The sequence below is a fragment of the Monodon monoceros genome, unplaced genomic scaffold (assembly GCF_005190385.1).
Source record: "Monodon monoceros isolate NGI ecotype Baffin Bay Population unplaced genomic scaffold, NGI_Narwhal_1 Super_Scaffold_18, whole genome shotgun sequence".
Classification (NCBI taxonomy): Eukaryota; Metazoa; Chordata; class Mammalia; order Artiodactyla; family Monodontidae; genus Monodon; species Monodon monoceros.
Genome location: NW_021703774.1, coordinates 10,870,280 through 10,889,516, shown reverse-complemented (window position 1 = coordinate 10,889,516; position 19,237 = coordinate 10,870,280). Strand labels below are relative to the sequence as shown.

The window sequence follows — 19,237 nt, the reverse complement described above, 5'->3', positions numbered from 1 at the left end:
CATAAATTTTAGAATCATTTTATTATTATAAAATAAGTATATCTATATAAAATGTCCCAAATTCTATTCAAATATAAAACATATTGTATTATCATATATTACATAATATATGGTAATTATTTTATTATGTATTGAAATAAATGCTAGCTCTGCAGTAATTAACTGTTAAATATAACATTGTATAAGTGAATGAATGATGGAAAAGTTAAAACATTTAACTGTAAATTTTTAATAGTTTTTCCACAGTTATTCATTGTTTATATTCCTATTTAATATAGAAAACAAGCATAAAAGAGTAAATCTTATTTATCATTTACAATGTGCAAAATACTCTGATATGTTTTGAGATGGAGGTAAACCACAGGTATCACTAAAAATACCACTTCTGTCCTCAGAAATTTAGAATTAACTGAGGAAGGCAGTGTGTAAGGTGGGACCCACTGCCTATGGTCCCCTCTGTCAAAAACCAATACTTCCGTCAACTGAAAATCAACATTCTTCCATTTGTTTCTTTTTCTGGTCCCTTATCTTAAAAATGATAAAAATGATAGATACTTCCATTCACTCAAATCTCTTTTTTTTTTTTTTTTTTTTTTGCGGTACGCGGGCCTCTCACTGTTGTGGCCTCTCCCGTTGCGGAGCACAGGCTCCGGACGCGCAGGCTCAGCGGCCATGGCTCACGGGCGCAGCCGCTTCGCGGCATGGGGGATCTTCCCGGACCAGGGCACGAACCCGTGTCCCCTGCATCGGCAGGCGGACTCTCAACCACTGCGCCACCAGGGAAGCCCCATCCACTCAAATCTTTAAGCCCAAATCCTACTTTCCTCTGCCTTCCAAATTCCAAATTCTAGGCGTTCTTCCTCCTGTTGTGAGGGAACCACGGACCGAAACCGCCAGCCTCCGCTAGGCACGCTGATAACCGCTGGCCTGAGCTGCGTTGCAACAGGAGGTCCCAGTGCGCCGCTGAAAACTAACTGGGAGAATTCAGGAGGGGCTGAAAGGAGGGAGGACACGCCAGCCCACAGTATGTCTGATAAAACTAACCTGGAAGAATTGTCTGGCGGGGCTAAATGGAGGGAGGAGACGATGTGTCCTTCCAAGCTCCCAGGATCCTTTGCGCTGGAATCCCTCTCGACTGAGAGATGCGCGCGCCACCCAGAAAACCCTGAGTCAGAAGGATTGGCCAGAGACAACCCGGAAACTAACCCCACCACTATAAAACCCGAGAGCCACGGGGCAGAGCAGTCCTCTTGGGTTGCCTTACCCTCCTGCTTTCCGCCAGGACGCCGCTTCCCAATCAAGTCTCTTGCTTTGTCAGCATGTGTGCCTCCTCGGAGAATTCATTTCCGAGTGTTAGACAAGAGCCCATTCTTGGGCCCTGAAGGGGTCCCCCCCTTCATGTAACACTATGAATCAAATCTATCACTTTCTTCCATACCCACTTTACTTGACTGAGTCATTCTGTACCCCCAACAGTCTCACGGTTGCCTCTTCACTGAATTACTGCAATAGCTTCATAATTGGTCATCCTAGCACCCCTGTGACTCTCTTCAATCTCTTCTTTTAACTGCAAAAGTTATCTTACTAAAAAAGATAAATGTGAATGTACAACAGTTTTACCCCACTTATATAATTATGCTTTTGCCCTCTGGATAACATCCAAACTCTAAGAAAATTTATAAAATTGTCTTCCCTTGCTTAACTCTTCATCCATATGCCCCACCGTGTGTATGCCAACACCATTATCAACTAAACATCAACTCTGTTTCAGTCATAGTTGTATTCCGCAAACTTACCTCACTTTCTCCCTATCCTCAGCATCTTTGCTTATGCAGTTTACTGCACCTGAACCTGATTTCTACTTGGATCCCTTCACCTGCCCAACCCTACCCTATCTTTGAACTTCAGCCTTGGTTGTGACTTCCTCCACAAAGACTCTGTGACCCTTTCAGGTTGACTGGTCATAGTTTACGAAGCCATTACTTCCTCTATTATAGCACATTTACACTGCATATTTATATGTATATTTTATCTATTTGCCTGCATACCTCCCCGCCTCCAAATAAACTTTGTTTTAGGAGGACAATAATCATTCCTATTTTAATGACAGCTGAGTACAGTTAGCAAAGTGCCTGAAATAAAGTTGCTTAATAAGTATTGTCTGAGTGAATGAATAAATGATTAAGTACTAAATTGAGGTGTAATTAATGTGATATGGATGGCAAGATTAAGAAAACTTCTTCGATGTGGAAATAAAAAAGAACGTTTTACGAAGGAGTTTGCATCTGAGCTATGCTTCAGGATGGCAAAGTTTCTGATAGCTGAGAAAAGAGAGAAATGGAGTTCTGAGGTCATGGTTTCTGTGTCCAAATCATAATCATAAATGACATGTTCAAGTAGTATCAAAGCAAAGCATTCTTAACCTTCAAAAATTGTTAAGAACAAGGATATGAAAGCATCGTTATTAATTACTGTACTAGCTTTAGGTAAAAATATAAGGTATTATCATGATCTCACACACAATTGTGGACAACTAGGAATCTTTTCATTTATGTTCCCTTATTCATGATTTCAGAAGATAGACAAAATGAATGAGAGTTCACGGCGAAAGTCAAACACAAATCCTCTTCTCGTTAACAAGTACAGTGTCTTACATAGTATTGCAACTGTTGAATTTAAAGAATAATAATATAGAAACAGCAGTTGAATGGCTTGCCCCTCCCACTTTGGAAGGTCATATTCTAGGGATAACTTTATCTGAAGCCCCTCCAAACCCTATAGGGTCGGGGTGGAGGGGTGGGGGGAAGACAGTGATGATGAAAATGACATGCTATACTTATTTCCTTCACAACAAAATAAACATTTATTGAGTTCGTTTGATATGCCAAGCATTTTACCAATATTTCCTTATTTTACCCCCAAGCTGCACAGTGTGGTATACATTATTATCACCAGTTGCTTATTTAGATGACTGAGGTTCAAGGTGAATAAACATGCAGCAGAGCAAGCTTTAAATGGCATTTCTCTTGAAGTCAAACTGAAAACCAAGCTCTCCCTGTTATACCACACTACAGCCTAATTAGAACTAATTGCATATTGAAGGTTATTTATTAGGATTTTTGTTGTCACTTACTGAAATGCTTTTGAACAAAATAAAAACTTTAAATGGACAATATAAATAATAAAAATAGAAAATAAAATTAAAATGGGATAACTTTGTCTCAGGCTATTATAAGCAAGGGATCTGAGTAACTACATATTATGAGTTTTCATCATATAGGTTTTCATATTATGGGTTTTCAAAGCATATCTGCTCCATATAATTTACTGTTTTCAATAAAGATTATATCCTAATCAACTAAATGTGATTCAGTTTAATATCTTTTGAGACATGTACCATAAACTAAAAAAATCAGAAAACTAAGGTTTTCAGCTTTTGTGTTATATATTGAGCTAAAAAGTATACTCACGATCAGACTGATTTAATTTACCTATCTGCTGTTCAGAGATACTGTAAGATTAATTCAATAGGCTTGATTACTCGATCTTGTTATAAATTGCTTTACAGTTTTACTAAAAGAAAAAAATACTATCCCACATACATAAAACAGAATTGGTATCTCACAGTGGGAGAAATAATAACATTTCAGTGGAATGAGAGGACTTTAATATTCTGTTGAAATGTAATCATAAATTTTTATATAAGGTCAGTTTTCTTATGTTCCCAAACATGCCAAATAATGACAAGAATATGAGGATCATTTCTAATAAGATTATTTTAAAGAACAATAGTGTGAAAACTCAGGACTACTGCTAAAAATATACGTATGTTATGTTTTATAGTAACTTTTGGCAAGGAAGATCCCTGGATATAGCAAAAATAATTTTAAAGGTATAGCTTTTTAAGAGCACCAGTTAAACTCAAGTATTCAGTTTGAAGAGCTTATTCAAACACATGGATAATATAATGCATCATCTTCTAATATGCATGTGCATATGGATTTTCATCTTTGAATGTTCATGACCTACATATAGTATATAGCCAAATTTAATAAAAGAATGAGAGTTCCATTATGCAATGATTTACATCCTCACTTTAGTAATGATGTATTAATTTATGGCTTTAATTAAATTCTAGTTATGATCTGTAATTTTAGATTTCAAATGACCTAAAATTGCTCTTCCATAATCTAGACATTGTTTATTTAAAGGTATTGAATTTTTAAATAGCCTAATGGAGTAGAATTTGGCATTTTATTATGTAAAGATGTCAAGATATTCATCAAGGTATAAAATTTTGCATGTTTTACATAATGTGTACCATATTCCATATAAATAGGTAGGATTTTGCCACTCTTTTTTCTATATTTCACCAGGGGTATAGAGAAGTGATTGCTTTACCTTTGTCTGTGCATCTGTTCAAATAAACAGTAATATGTTGAAATGGGAATAAAATCATTCTGACTTTTAGCTACGCAATTTATCACTAAGTCTATCTAGGAATTAAACCAAAAACTAAGTTTTTCTTTTCCTTATGAATTGATAATTCTTTCATTTTTCCCTTAAGAAAGTAAAACTAATTTATAAAAAGCTAAAAGTAACGCTAATCCCTAAAGCAAAAAAAAAAAAACAACAAACCCTTTCAACTCCAGGCATTGCAGAAACCTGAGGTTACCCACTCAGAGACTACAGCTACAGAAAGAATGGAATGCATTCATATGAATTAGCAATTCCTTTTGAATTTGAAAAACAAACGTTTGGGTGGGTTAACAACTACCTTAAATTGTTCTCAATATGGTGGTTTGAAAATTATTTAAATAACTGTAGATGGATTTCCATTCATTAGTCTTCTAAATTTTACAATATACTACTATTATCCTCTTAAACACCTTTGTTTATGACCAGATGATGAAGGATCGGCTGGCATAGTAATCCCTTTGGCCTCTAATGCTTAAAACTCTGTCATGCGCATTGATTGTAAGGTTTTGGAACATGCACTGACTTGAATTCCTCTTTATTTTATTTTATTTTTTTAACCTTATGAGCTGCTTCATTAAGTCTGCTTATAAGAGATTTTCATTATTTAGTATGTTAGTAATGCATTATTATTGTACTTTTTCACTTTTCTTATTCTTAAAAAAAAAAAAATGGGCTTCCTTGTTTTAAATCACATTGTAAGACTGGCCTTAGAAGTGAAACTTTTTAGTCATTTAACTCTGCTAAACCTGTATTCCAGAGGGTCCTTGTCGTTATTTATTTTATTTAGCTGATCAGGCAATACAGTGCCTCTGAATTACAGCTTTAAGTGTTTTCCATCTTAATGAGGGTTTGTATTCCTCTGAGGAGGTTATACTGCAGAGGGAACTAATCTCCTGCTTGATCCTGTCAATACAATCTTGTCCTACCAATAAAGAGGAAGTTAAATGCTACTACCTGATGGTAGAACTGATTAGAAAAAATGAAGAGAAAGTGAGTTCCATTCTTTAATTCTGTCCAGAACATAGGAGAAATTATTCTTAAAAGCCCAAAGTTCAAGAGTAACCTGGGTTATCTTTACATTTTAAACATAAAATATCTTGGTGTTTCAACATAAGTGATTATATTAAAAAAATCTTGGTAAGATTCAGATTGTACTCAATTTTAATTCAAAAGGAAAGTGACCACAGACTAAAGAACGAAGTTTGGAGGCAGGATGTTTAGAATAGTATATTTAGATTATAAAATCTAATTTTAAAGCAAAATACAAGGAATGCTTCAGAAACCTTATTATAACTAGTATCTTTGACTACGAAAACAGAGGAAAAGAAGACAGCCTAAAATAAAGATTAAAATAATCAATGTACAGGAGTGGAGTGGAAATAATGGTAACAGACATCTGGATTTAATATGGTTACTATAACTGGCAATATGATTCTGCTTTTTCTGGCATGATCCAATAATAAAACGCATTCTCGTTTGTGAGGAGAATAAAATATCTCTTGTCAGTAAAAAGAATTCTGTCACATAAATGTAAATTTAAAGAGAATTTGAGGAAAAAGTTAATTAAAAAAACATACTATGTGCAAATCCATGTAAATGCAAAGATAATAAACCTTTTGCCCCTGCCTTTATGGACAACGTCAGCAGTTACAGTTTTGCAAAGCTTTAGAAATGCTTTTTTTAAAAATATTTATAGTGATCCTGAGTAAAAATTGAAAGTACAATACTAACTTGCTGCTCAGCAAAGGCATCTGAACTACTGTAAATAAAGACTCACTAATATATTCCAAGACTAAGACATAATACTGGGATAAAATTCAGAAAACTTGAAGTTTGGTGTCCAAATGGACAATAAATCAATCTCTTGATCTATAAGGGGACTAAAACTTGTTTTGGAGTTAACCAGGCCTAGAAGGTGAAATAAGCTTTTTAATTAGAAATTACTCTACAGAGAAACGCAAATAGAAGTGTATCTTCTGAAGTCACACACACACACACACACACACACACACACACACACACAAAAGAGTACATTTAAGAAAGCTTCAAAGAAAGTTTAGTAAAATTATTAAAAAGTGTTTTTTAAAGATCCTGATTATTTAGGCCATAGGGAAAACTTTTAAAATTTCAAAATAATAATCTTCAGTTTCTTTTTATCCATTTGCAAGGAAATGAAAATATTCAAACTTTTCAACCTAGGAGTGTGGGTTATAAACATTGTCAGTGGACTCCTGACCTATCTTCTAATTCTGGTTACAGGGATCATTCAACTTACAGGATAATAATTCCTGTAATAATGCAACAATTCCTGAAATTCCTGTAATAATGAATTCCAGTATAAGCAACAATAGGCAAGGATTTGTGTTGTTTGATTCACTAATGCACCTGTACCACCAACAAAAGTACCTGGTACACGGAAGGCCCTCAATAAATACATGATAGAATAAGAAAATTAAATTAATAAAGTGCATTTTTGTAATGTTAATATGATTTTTTATTAATTTTAATTCCTAAAAATCAAAAGACATAACCCATTAAAAATGTTTCCATTGAAAAAAAGCTAACATTGAAGCAAACAAACAAAATCACCACACAATCAGATGTCAACTAAATCATCACTCTGAGAATTATTATGACTTTATTAGCAGAACCGTCCTGGTTCCTCCATTTCTCTTAATAGTCATCCTTTAACTCTCTAGATAGAAAATACTTTCTTTACTGACCTATCTATATACTGAGGAATTTGACAGCCCTCCTCTTCTCTTAAAGAGAATTATATGCACAATATCAAAATTGGACATGTGTGAAAATAAAATGAGTGACCAAGCATTAAATTTGCCTGAGTGGATTAATTAAATCAAAGTGTACTTCAAATAGCAAAAAAACCCATAAGCCTCTTAAGTGCAATTGTATCTTTTCATTGTTATATTCCCAAGCTTTACCCTAGCACACACCATTGATCAGACATCCAATAAATATTTCTTGAAAAAGAACCAAAAGTAACAAAAAGACATGATTTACAACAAGCAAACCAATCTAGCAGCAAGTAGTTAAATCTGTCTGCTGTTTTCCAATTTCTTCTGAACCACCAGCTAACAAAGAGTGTCAGGACTGGGTATTTCTAACTGTAGAATGAGTCTTCAGCAATGGACTTTTGCACAGCTTACCCAGTTGCCAAAGATGCTGGGATGGCCCATATTTGCATATGGTAGCTACCCTTACAGTGCCTGGTATTGGCAATATATTCTACCTTGTGTTACTAAACTCTTTTCTAACAGTGAACACCTGCTTTCCCCATTATTCCCCAACGTGGAATTTTGAAAGCATTTGGTATTTTCAAGGACCACTCTTGTCAATATATTACTTTAACTTTTAAAATAGCTCAAACTGTCTCCAAATTCAGGGAGATATAAAGAATTTAAGATACTAAGTTTCAAAGGTAAAGTAAAGTAAACTTATTTTTTTTTAAATCTGTATTATTGAAGAGAGTTTTTATATTAAAAGAGCCAGCCAGATTTTGAAGGATATTATAGGGAAAAATAAATGGGGCATTACTATATCTGACACATAGAAACTGTTGAGTATTAGCTAATACCCAGCATATCATGTACATACTAGTGTAATAGTGGTAATTTTTAAAATCATATTGTCTGAACTGGTCAGGCAATACCTTCTAAATAATAATCATAGAAATCAATATTGCAGGACTTATCTGAGATCAAAATTTGGTAATAGATAAACTTTTAATAATCGGTTAATAATTGTCCAATTTCAAATGCTGAGCAAATAAATTATCTTCAGCTTAGAACTTTGCAAATCTATATCCAAAAGACAGTAAAGCATATCAAATTGTTATCACTTTTTTCATGAAAGAATCATGTGAAGCTAGATTAAACTTTTGTTTACCTTACTGATTCAATATTATGGATGAGAAAGAAATATTTTTAATAGTTAATCACAGCAGTTTATATTGGAGTTGTTGGGTCTCACTCTAAATCCAAATTGATCTCCTTAAAGAGAAGCTGTTAAGGATAGATTTACAAAGTTATAATGACATGAGTGATCTTTTATATTCATTCTGGCCTGTCTTCATATGGTTGTAATTTGTTGTTTCATTTTTTTGATTGGTTAAATAAGAGATGTGTTAAAATGTTCACATTTCATGGATGGATGGAAGAGACACATGAAAACCTGCTAGAGTTCACTCTAAGAGGAAACATGGATGCTCCAAGTTATTTTTCTCCACACAGTTCAAACATAATTAGTGTTACCTTTTTAGCTGAAATATAAAGATAGCTATACATTTAAAATGTCAATAATATGTCCTTGATCTACAAGTTCTCAAATAAGGAGAGAAGTGTTGCAAAAATCTGTGTGTGTTGGGGAGGAGCGGTGTAAGTCTAGAATCTGTCTGCACTCAAAGGTGAGAAGATGCTGAAAACAAGTACTTTAGTCAAAAAAAAAGGTTCAAGAATAATTTTGTGCTTCTTAAGAAATTGCTTGGGATTGCCTTTTTCTTAGCTATGAACTTTAAGTTTCAATTCACAGGGAAGACTGGATTCATTTCTCTTAGTTCACATTTCAAAAAATGAAAGTGCTATTTTTTAAGTGACTGTGAAACTTTCAGTAAGTAGGAAAGAGTATCTCTTACAAATCCAAAAAACTCACATGCTATCATAATCGCTTACTCAAGACAGGTTTTGAATTCAAATTAACAAGTTGCTTAAAAACTTCATTTGGGGGCTTCCCTGGTGGCGCAGTGGTTGAGAGTCTGCCTGCCGATGCAGGGGACACAGGTTCGTGCCCCGGTCCGGGAAGATCCCACATGCCGCGGAGCGGCTGGGCGCGTGAGCCATGGCCGCTGAGCCTGAGCGTCTGGAGCCTGTGCTCCGCAGCGGGAGAGGCCACAATAGAGAGAGGCCCGCGTACCGCAAAAAAAAAAAAAAAAAAAAAAAAACTTCATTTGGAGTGAAATTAGTAATAAGGAACAGAAAATATACTTTCTAGTTTGTTGCTGTTGTTCATTGATCACTGGCAATTCATTTTTTTTCTAGATTATTCAATTTTGGAAAGTTTAGTCTTCTTCCACATTATTTGATAGTATAATCTTGGAAATATTACTTTTCACATGTATATAATGTATTAAAACTTTGTATATTGGTGACAGGTCTGAATGAATAATCAGAAATTCTCATTATAAATTCAAGTAAAGCCACTCAATTTAAATGTTTTGAGTAAGCTAGACTTGGTCTGTATATTAATATATTTGCTGTTATATAAGAACATTTTGAGAAAAGTATGGGTTAATTATCTTAAAGGAGCATTTGTTTACTTTATTGTGTGATTTATTCAACCTTTAATGATTTTCTTCTAAATATTTAGATTTTGTTCATTACTATTTGAGGTGTTCACGTCTGAAAAAGACTGTTCCACCATCTCTGTACATACATTTATGGGGCTGGTTTTTCAAACCATTAGAAATACTGCCACACTAAAGACGGGAAAGCCACAACTGTATTGTCTACCCCAGGAATTTCGCGATTGAATTAACTTTTGTTCTATATTTACTTTACCTAAACAGAAGGAGCTTCTGTACACAGTATTAAACAGTTACAAATACTTGCATCTTAAAAGTGCATACATATCAAAGATATTACAAATTACAAAGAACACATGATTAACAACCTGCATAAACATATGTGATTTTGTATTATGATACTTGAGTGAACCCATGCTAAATTTACTCCTTGATTTGACTTAATCACTTGCCCAAACTGGCTTATATTTGTGGACATCATCTGAAATGTTTAAAAGATTATAGTTTTCAGTTGTGAGAGTGTTAAATGAATCTGTAAAGTAGCAGTGTGTTTATATACAGCCACTGTTGGACACTGAAAAGCTAAATGCATGCTTACTCAATTCTGGTCTTCCCAAGGCTAGATTGCTTTTTAATAGTGCAATATTCTAGAGATAGCTTTTAAAATTAACAAAATGCAAAACTCCAGAAAAGTTCATAAAAAACAGCTCAATCCTGATGAGGTTGTCTGATATCTGCAGAAACCAGGAAGAATAAGTCTATCTGTAAGTGTTCTTTCACAATAAATCTATAATGGAATTTAAATGAAACACACCATTGTGAGACAATAATTCTTATATAGCAGAGAGCTACAATACATTCGAATGTAATGTTAACATATTTATTAATTTAATCAATAAATGTGTATTTTATAGATTTAATTTGCTGAAACTATAACATGGTAGCTCCTTTATCAGCTATTAAAAGAAATTTTCTATGCCTTGGGTGCTTTTAGAGGCATCCACATCTGAGTAAATTAGGGTTACGCATTAATACAAATGCTCCTAAAAAAATAATTATAAATAAAAATAGTTTACACTGAGATACATACCATTTTTAACTCTAAACTTAAAAAATAAAAAATTTGAGAAATTATGAATTGTGTGTAAGAAATAGCAATGAATATAGAAGAATAAGACTCTTTAAGATTTCCTAATTTATTATATTGCATGTCATTTTTCCACATCTGAATTTATGCTTTCCTGGTTAAAAATAAAGTTACAAAATTAACACAACTATTTATGTCATGATAAAATATGTAGTAATTCAATCAGCTCATTAAAAGTATATTAGTTATATCTTTTAATCTTGGGGGAAATGCAAAACTGGTTAGAAAATAACTGTGTTTATTTCAATTAGAGCATCTATTAGTTATTCATGATCTGTTATTTTGAATATGAAATTGAGAAATATCCCAGAACTGTTTGCATGAATACTTTATTTCAAACCATAAGTATAGAAGAGCTAATTCATAGCTTATGAAATAATTATCTATGGAGATTTTGTAACTGGATAGGTCTGCAAATAACTAATTGGATATAAATATTCTTAATAACCCATCAAATATGCCTTGAAATGATAACAATAAAAGCCTTAAAATGTTATTGATGGGGATATTTGATGACCAGTGTAAAATGGTTTGAGTGGCTATTTGATATCGCTAAAAAGAAAAAAAAAAAAAAAAAAAAGGGGAGCTAGGCCAGGACTTCTAGATATATTTTCAGCAAAAGGGCCATTAGTGTTCATGATTAAATTTCATCTTCAGAGAACCTTTTACTCTTTTATAGAATAGAATAAACATCTTAATACTATTTCCTTTTAAGAATCAAGATCATCCATTAGCAATCAATAATATTAAACACAATTTTTTTTCTTTTGCTCTCCTTTAGAACTCATGAATTGTAAATATTAAAATCATAAAACCAAATAGCAGTGCATGGAAAAACTGGTCAGAGTTACACTACTAAATGTCTAAATGAACTTATCCATGTAGCTGCTAAATTAAAACACCAACAATGCTAGACGTCACCTAATTAATCCTGGTAAGCTGAATATGAGTTGATAATGTCAGAAATTACAAGTCTGGCTTTTCTCGAGTTTCTTCATTATGAAAGTTGTTATATGAGAATATTTCGATCTTGTTTTCAATTAAACTGACAGAGATCAACAAGTTAATATAAATCTGCTAAGAAATCAGACTTTCACTAAATGACGCTGAAAAGTCAATCAAGAGCAACTAGTTTTGTAAAAGTGACTCTTCTCCGAGAACTTCATTAAAGCCAAGGTAAATACGATGTAAATAAGAACTAATGTGCCTTAAAGAGTGTACTCTTTAAGCTTGTGTTTTTTGTTTTTTAGCTACACAATATCAAAACAAAAGAGATGCTATGTAAATTCATTAGACTCCATAAAAACATAGACCAAGAATATTTGGTACTAATTTTTTTTTCAGTTGAGTCAACATTACTTCTTGCATGGAAAAAGAATTTTATCCAGAAACCAAACAAAAAAATCAAACATACATGGTACCTTTTTCAAAATATATTTTGTTTTCATAACGTTTGTAATTTTAAAGCATCCTCATCTCTTCTGTCATTTTTTCTGCAAAAATACTATGAAGTAGATGGTGTTTTCAACCATGTGAGAGATGAGGGTTGGAAGGAGTAGTCAAGACACCTTACTAGGATCGCATTAGTGAGATGGAACTAGAAATAAAATTGAGGAAGTGTTCTTAGATCCATCTCTCTCTACTTTTCACAATAACCCAATACTAAGAGGTAAAAAGAAAACTGTTAAGAATCTTAGAAGAGGACCTCATTAATCATAAGTCATAATCATAACATACAAACACCTTTGGGATATTTTTTAATAAAAGATAGATTTGTGCTAAACTTGCCATGGATGGGCGTTACATTTGTCTTTGCGTCTGAACTTTGAACTTCTAATACTAATATCTAATTTTCTAAATTATTAAAATTTTAGACACTCTACTCAGTAACTACTCTTTTTGGAGATAATATGAAAAAAATCAAAATAACAGGTAATATAGGAAACTGAAGTATAGGCTGATAACAGAGCATCAAAGTTTTGAAATCCTATCAGTTGAGTTCTTTGCACTTGTAGAGAGAAACACACAAAGGCACTATTCAGAAAAGAAATTCCATCTTTATTTAAAAAACACACAAATCTAGGAGTAAGGCTAATCTCATATATGCATGTATGTATATGATACACACACACATGCACACACACACTCTTAGAGTGCCAATGGTTTCTTCCTACTTAGGTTTGATTTACTTGATTATCATATATCAATCATTCTGCATGAAGAAAATCAAAATGTACTGTATTTTATAAAAAATGTACATTTTCATTACAATGTTGAGTTTATTAAGAGAAAATATCTCATGAGAAGCTGGAATGACATATTATCTGATTAAATGATAAATGAAATCAATCATATGGTATCATGTCTACTTCATTTAAAAACACTATTAAAGCAATGTAATTTAAAATAAATACCTTCTTCACTCACCCAAAAGTGGGCATACATATGTAATACAATGTATAATAATGGTATATTCACTGCAGTAGAACTCCAGAGGGTAAAATGCAAAAGAATTCAGGAATTGGAATGCATTGACAAATTACTTTTTCCAGTGGAGTAAAAACTACCTCTTGCATCAAACTAAGAAAAGCACCATAACTTTGCAATTTTATGACCCAAAGTCACAATTATCTTTCATATTTCTTCAAGATGTTATCAGTGAGCCTTACAAGCAGAAAAATTATTGATCAGGGATCTACGTCAATAAATGTAAGTACTAAAATTATTTCCAGAGAAAAATCTTAAAGAGTACAATTTCTTAGAAAAGAAAAACTGTTAGAAATAAATGAAATAGTTTTAGGATTATATCTTATCAAAATTTTTTGCTTCACTGTGTGGGGATTCCAGACTCCTTCAACATGTAAGCAAAACAATATCAATAATAATAACATAACTTATTCAAATTGTGGTTTTCATTTTAATTGAGATTTTTGGGGGTTGTTACGTCTGATAGTGGAAGAAATCTATTGGCTAGTAACATTATACAACTCCAAAACCTGGAATTTTAAAAAGCTTTATTTATGGGAGATTTTCCATAATTTAAAAAATGTGTTTATATTTTATTTTTCAGTTTCCAACTGGTTTCTTAAGCCCAAAGATTTCTATACTGGGGTCATACATAACACTGCTTTAGGGCAAGCTCTTTTCTCATCCTATTTGACAACTCAACCCACCTTCACCCCAAGGATTTTTTTTTTTTTTGAAATTGAGAAAATTACATGAAAATACCCACAAAACATTTCTCTCAAGTAGTCAGAATTAAATTGCTAGTTGAAGACGCCCTTAATAGTTCTCCAATTCTCCTTTATATATTCAGGTCTATGACCTTAACAAGAAGCAGTTTTAAGGCATTTCTGCAACTACTAGCTTACATCCTTCATTAGGGTTCTACATTCCTTCCTCTAACTTCTACCCTCCCCATTTCTTCCTCTCACCTTGGCCAAGTTTATGATTTTTGTAACATTGTTAAACATTTAAATAAATGTACCTTGAACATTCAAGTGAATGCATGTTAAACATTTAAGTGGATTTAAATGGTTCTTGAATGCAAATATCAAGAAGTTATGCATCATAGCAGACCCATTTGAAAATACATGTATTCCATCGCTTCAAACAGGGAAAAATTACCACGGGAGGGGTCAAACACAGGTTATATCATTGTCAATAAAATATAGACATTCAGTCCTTACCTGCTTAACTGCATGATGACAAATCTAAACAGCTCGCAAAAGAAAAAGTACCCCAAATCTGAATCATCCGTCTTCGAAGCTGCTGTGACAGTTTTATACCCTGGTGCTTTCTTCTTTGCTTACATCTATTTGACCGGCTAGACTATTTGTAAGCAATAGGAGGGTTATTTAGCAACCCCAGTCACCTCTTCCTCGTTTCAAGCCTCGGGTTGGTATCTCACACAGCCGGAAACATGCATCTTATCTTCAAGGGTAGAGCCTCCCCAGCGTTTCCCAGTCGGATTCCCATCAGAAGGTGGTCCCTGCTCTAAAGGGCTGATTACGTTTCTGACCTGGTGCAAAGTAAAAGGGACTGTGGCTCAACTCTTGGAGACTAGTAGAACAGCCACCGGAGTCTTAAACTCTCTGCCACTGCTCGGCTGCAGAACGAGCATCGCCAGCAGCCCAGAAGCACCACCCCCTCTCGGGTGGACGCCGGAGGGGAGCGCTCCCAGCCTGGACCCTCCTACCTCCCGCCCCGCCTCCAGGAAAGGGGGACGGAAACCGAAAAGCCTAACTTGCAAGTGGGTATAACAGAAGCTGAAAGACTCACAACCCTTACTCTTTGCTTTTCACTTATATTCCAACCTCTGGCTCCAAGTTCAAATCCAACTCTTTCTTTCCCCCACCGCTCCACCCTCCGGATTCCTGCGAGTTGGTGAAGGAAGGGAGGGTGTGACGGTCAGCAACACTTTCACACAGAGCCTGAGAAGTCAGCTATTCTAAGCCCAACTAAACGGATGGATGGAGACTCATTTTTTATGAAGCAGGCATGCTGGAGAGCCGTCATTTCTTAGTCCTAGGTACAGCTCATTAAAAATAATAATTAATAAATACAAACGCAGATGGGCGCTGCTGAGGTATTCTAGAGCTCCCAAATCTGGCCTCTAGCACAGAAAAGAGGTTTTGCTCAAATTCGGCGGGAGGAAGACTGGAAATGGAGCGTGAAGCAAGGATGAACCCCCTGGCGCGCGCCCGGCTCCAGGGCTGCGAATGCCCACGCCGGGCGCCCGTTCGCCTCAGGGGCCTAGAGCCGAGCCTGCGCCGGCGGAGCGGGCGGGGCGCGGGGCACTGTCCCCACCCGTGAGGGTCATCCCCATTCCCGGCGCCAAGCTCGGGCCGCCCGGTCTACAGGGCACCTTGTCCTCCGCGCACCTTGGCCTCCGTGCTCCCGGCGCCCAGGTGGCTTAGGCGTTGCCACGAGCTGCGGACAAATCTCCAGGCAGAGTCGCCTGTTGCTCGCCCTCCCGGTTAAAGCGTCCTTGACGGTGCAATGCACATCTCCCCTCCACCAACCTGAGTTTCAGGTTATGATACAGGAAAAAAAAAAAAAAAAGCACTTACCTAAGTACCTGACGTCTGTGCCTTACTGGAGTAGACTAGGTTAAGAAGCAAAGATCTGACTGCACGGAAAGTTGGGTTTTTGTTTTTTTTTTCCTTCCCTCCCTCCACTCCTGCGCAAAAGCAGCAGTCCTCCAAAGAGGAGGTTTGAATTGGTGAATTATGGTAAGCCCCTCGTTTCTTCAGCTGAAGTCTCGGGCGCTGATGGCACTTGTCAGTCAGGACGACCAGGCTGGGAAGGAGACCAGGTAGAAACTAGTGACGGGTGAGGGGAGCCCAGTGGTGCGGACCACAGGCAGCCCCGTTCTCTCGGTGGAAGCCAAGGGGGAAAAGCCCTTGAATCCCGAGATGGGGGATGGATGATGCCGCAGCTGGAGTACTTTTCTGTCTGGAAGCTAAAAGGGCTTTTGAATTTAAAAAAGCATGACTTAGGGTGTCGAGTCAGCCATCAATGACGACAGAAATAGTTCTTTCCGAGAAATTTAAAAAAGGCGGGGGGGGGGGAGAGAAAAAGGAAGAAAGAAAAGAAAGAAGGAAAGAAGGAAAATCTTGAACAATAGGTTTTCACCTCCATCCATCCCAATAACCAGAAATGTAGAAAGCAGCAACTTGTTCTTATGGGGAGGGGTTGGGAGGGGGGCTCACAGAGAAAAAACCCCAAACCTCAGCATGCATTAGAGACGACTGATACATTCGGGTTTGGCAATTAATAAATTCTGTGTCCTTGTCAATGTGTGAAGTAAAAGCTAAGATTTAAATGTTTCTCAGCACACCTATACTTAAAGGGGAAGTGATAATCATAGCTGTCAGTTAATCTCATAAAAATGCTCATAAAAGAAAAAAACACTGACATATTAACATACTTATTAAAATTGAGTCTGGGGGTTGAACAAGTGTGAAGATTGAGGCAATTAAATTTTTCATATAAAGTCTGTCCCTGAATTTCAATGATTAGTACCAAGATAATCACTGCTTTCTTCTGATAGCTCTCTTCCTCTGAAATGAGCACTCTGTGTCCAACTAACTGTTCACCCGTTAAATTCACAAAATCGGAAACCTACTCCCAAATGTGATGCCTGAATTTAAATACAACACCCAAAATAATGTGTTCATGTGTGATTTGGGATGTTGTAATAAAAATAAAAATGGTGCACTCAAAACTCACACTCCTCATGTTACCATACAGTGGCTTTTAGTGTTTAGTATCCTGCTAAACTCATAAAAATACACTTTACAAAAGTCCTCCCTATTCATGTAATTGCTTACGATGAACAAATAGTGACCTGAACAACCTTCTGAAGATCAGGAAAGAGTGAACTTTGCCAGACCCTGCAATTGTCAGAAGGTCTGTGTTAAGCTTACTCTTAGATAAACATAAAATTTGACCTTTCAAATGGCTCAGTAATGTGTGCCAAGAAGCATTACTGGGGGGGGGGGATGGTTAATGTTTCCTATAACCTGAAATATAAATGAGGGCAGAAATAAATAAAGAATGTAAAAGGTGATAGGGTAATTCATTACATGGGCTACATCAGCACAACTGCAACGAACATACTAATTAATCAACACATTCACATAGATCTTTGAGTTCTGAAAGTGACAAAAATGTAAGAAATGAGACATTTTTTAAACTAACAAGCTTATTAAAAATAACACTACTACTAAGTTTCTCACAACGTATAAAGAGAAGAACTTACCAGAGGAAATTTCAGGAAGCAAGATGACTATGAGAAAAATACATCCAAGATGCCAACAGATATTCCATGATCTTCCAAACCAAGGTAAAGTGATGAGCTTCAGGGTGGTGCAACTTTGAAATAATCAGCAGTTCCTGGTGGCATACCAAGTAAAAACAAGTTACACGCAGAGCCAGGAAGCCCCAAGGGAGGGAAGCGAAGTGTGAAAGAGGTGCCTTTTATTTTAGGGGGAGTGGGAGGGGGCTTATTTGTGGTGAGCCTTAGGCAGACAAAGTGAAATTTTACGGACTGTACAGCCCCATACAGTGGGGAAAATTAGAAGCTGTGTAACCCCAGAGACCAGGAAGTGGACTACAGATAAATTTGCAAAGAGAAGTAAAAGGATGTGTTGAAGACAGCGGGATAAAGAGAGAACTAGGGAGCGAGGCTGTAGTCATCCTGATAGATACAGCAGCAAGAGTGATTTAGGCTGCTGGGAAGGATCCAATGAGAATTCAAGAGGCCACCGCTTCGGAAATCCTGCTCTGATCTTCCCACTCTCGGTTCTTTAAGAGTTACCTGCATTGGGAACATGTTCATTAGGATTAATAGTATTCCATCAGTGCATTTCACTAGGATTTCCCTTGAACCCTCTCCCTTGCAGCAACCGAGGGAGGCGTAGTAAGGAACCCAACACAACCAAGCTCCCCAATAGCCACCGTGGTCACTTTAGGATGACCAGATCATCCGCGATTTGCATTGGGGGCTGAAGACGCAGAGGAGGCCGGGTCGCCTGGCGCTTTCGGGGGCGCTGTGCCGGGAGGCTTAGGCACGGGGCCAGGGAACCGGCGGGTGGAAGCGGCAGCGGCGGCGGCAGGAGCCCTCCCAGGTCCTGCTTCCTCGGCGAAGGCTGCTTCTCCGGGACTCCAGGCAATTGACTTCCCTTCGAAACCTCAGCTCTAAACGCCTCGCTTTAGAAGCTAGAGCTTTGGAGGTTCTGACGACCGTACCTGGGGGAGCAGGTGGCAGGCTGTGAGACTCCCGCGTCACCTCTTATTCCTAAACAATTGCGTAGGGAGACGGTGCCAGAAATGGCTTTGCTGCCGAATGCATTATCTTGCCTTTTTCATAGCCCGATACAGCACAAACGATCGCCCGATCGATCGGGTAAGACTAGATTTATTCCTTCTCCTCCTTTCCTCTACGGCCCCATCCCTCCTCCAAGCCCAAATCCCAAACCCAAATCCCAGTCTCTCTCTCTCGCTCTCTCTTGCTCTCTCTCTCTCTCTCTCTCATTCAATTCAGGAACTTCCTTTTTTTCTTTGAAACCTACTTCCCCTAGGGAATTGCTTGTGTGACTGAGGGGCTAGCGATTCTCTTTGCGGATGATTTATGTTTTCACAGTGAAATGAATCCCCCCGTCGCCACCCCCCCGCACCCTCCTTAGAGAATCTCCCTCCCAGGGGTTCACTCTCAGCGCTGGGACCTGGGTACAGAGCGCTGTGGGAGTCTTCTGCCCTCTGTATCTTCCCCTGGACCCTGAAGCTTA

The 19,237-nt window shown here is 36.7% G+C and overlaps 1 protein-coding gene across 3 annotated transcripts in view; it reads right to left on the bottom strand.

Moving 5' to 3' along the window:
* Positions 1-18,127, bottom strand: part of BRINP3 (BMP/retinoic acid inducible neural specific 3) — a 415,363-nt gene extending 397,236 nt beyond the window's left edge. The window contains exon 1 of one of the 3 annotated variants that reach the window (XM_029229677.1): positions 17,710-18,127. The gene's annotated coding sequence lies outside the window, so the exon portion shown is untranslated. Of the gene's footprint in view, positions 1-14,632; positions 15,068-16,015; positions 16,270-17,709 lie in introns of those variants that run through there. The other 2 variants (XM_029229679.1, XM_029229678.1) reach the window with 2 other exon arrangements.
* Between the last annotated feature and the right edge of the window lie 1,110 nt (positions 18,128-19,237).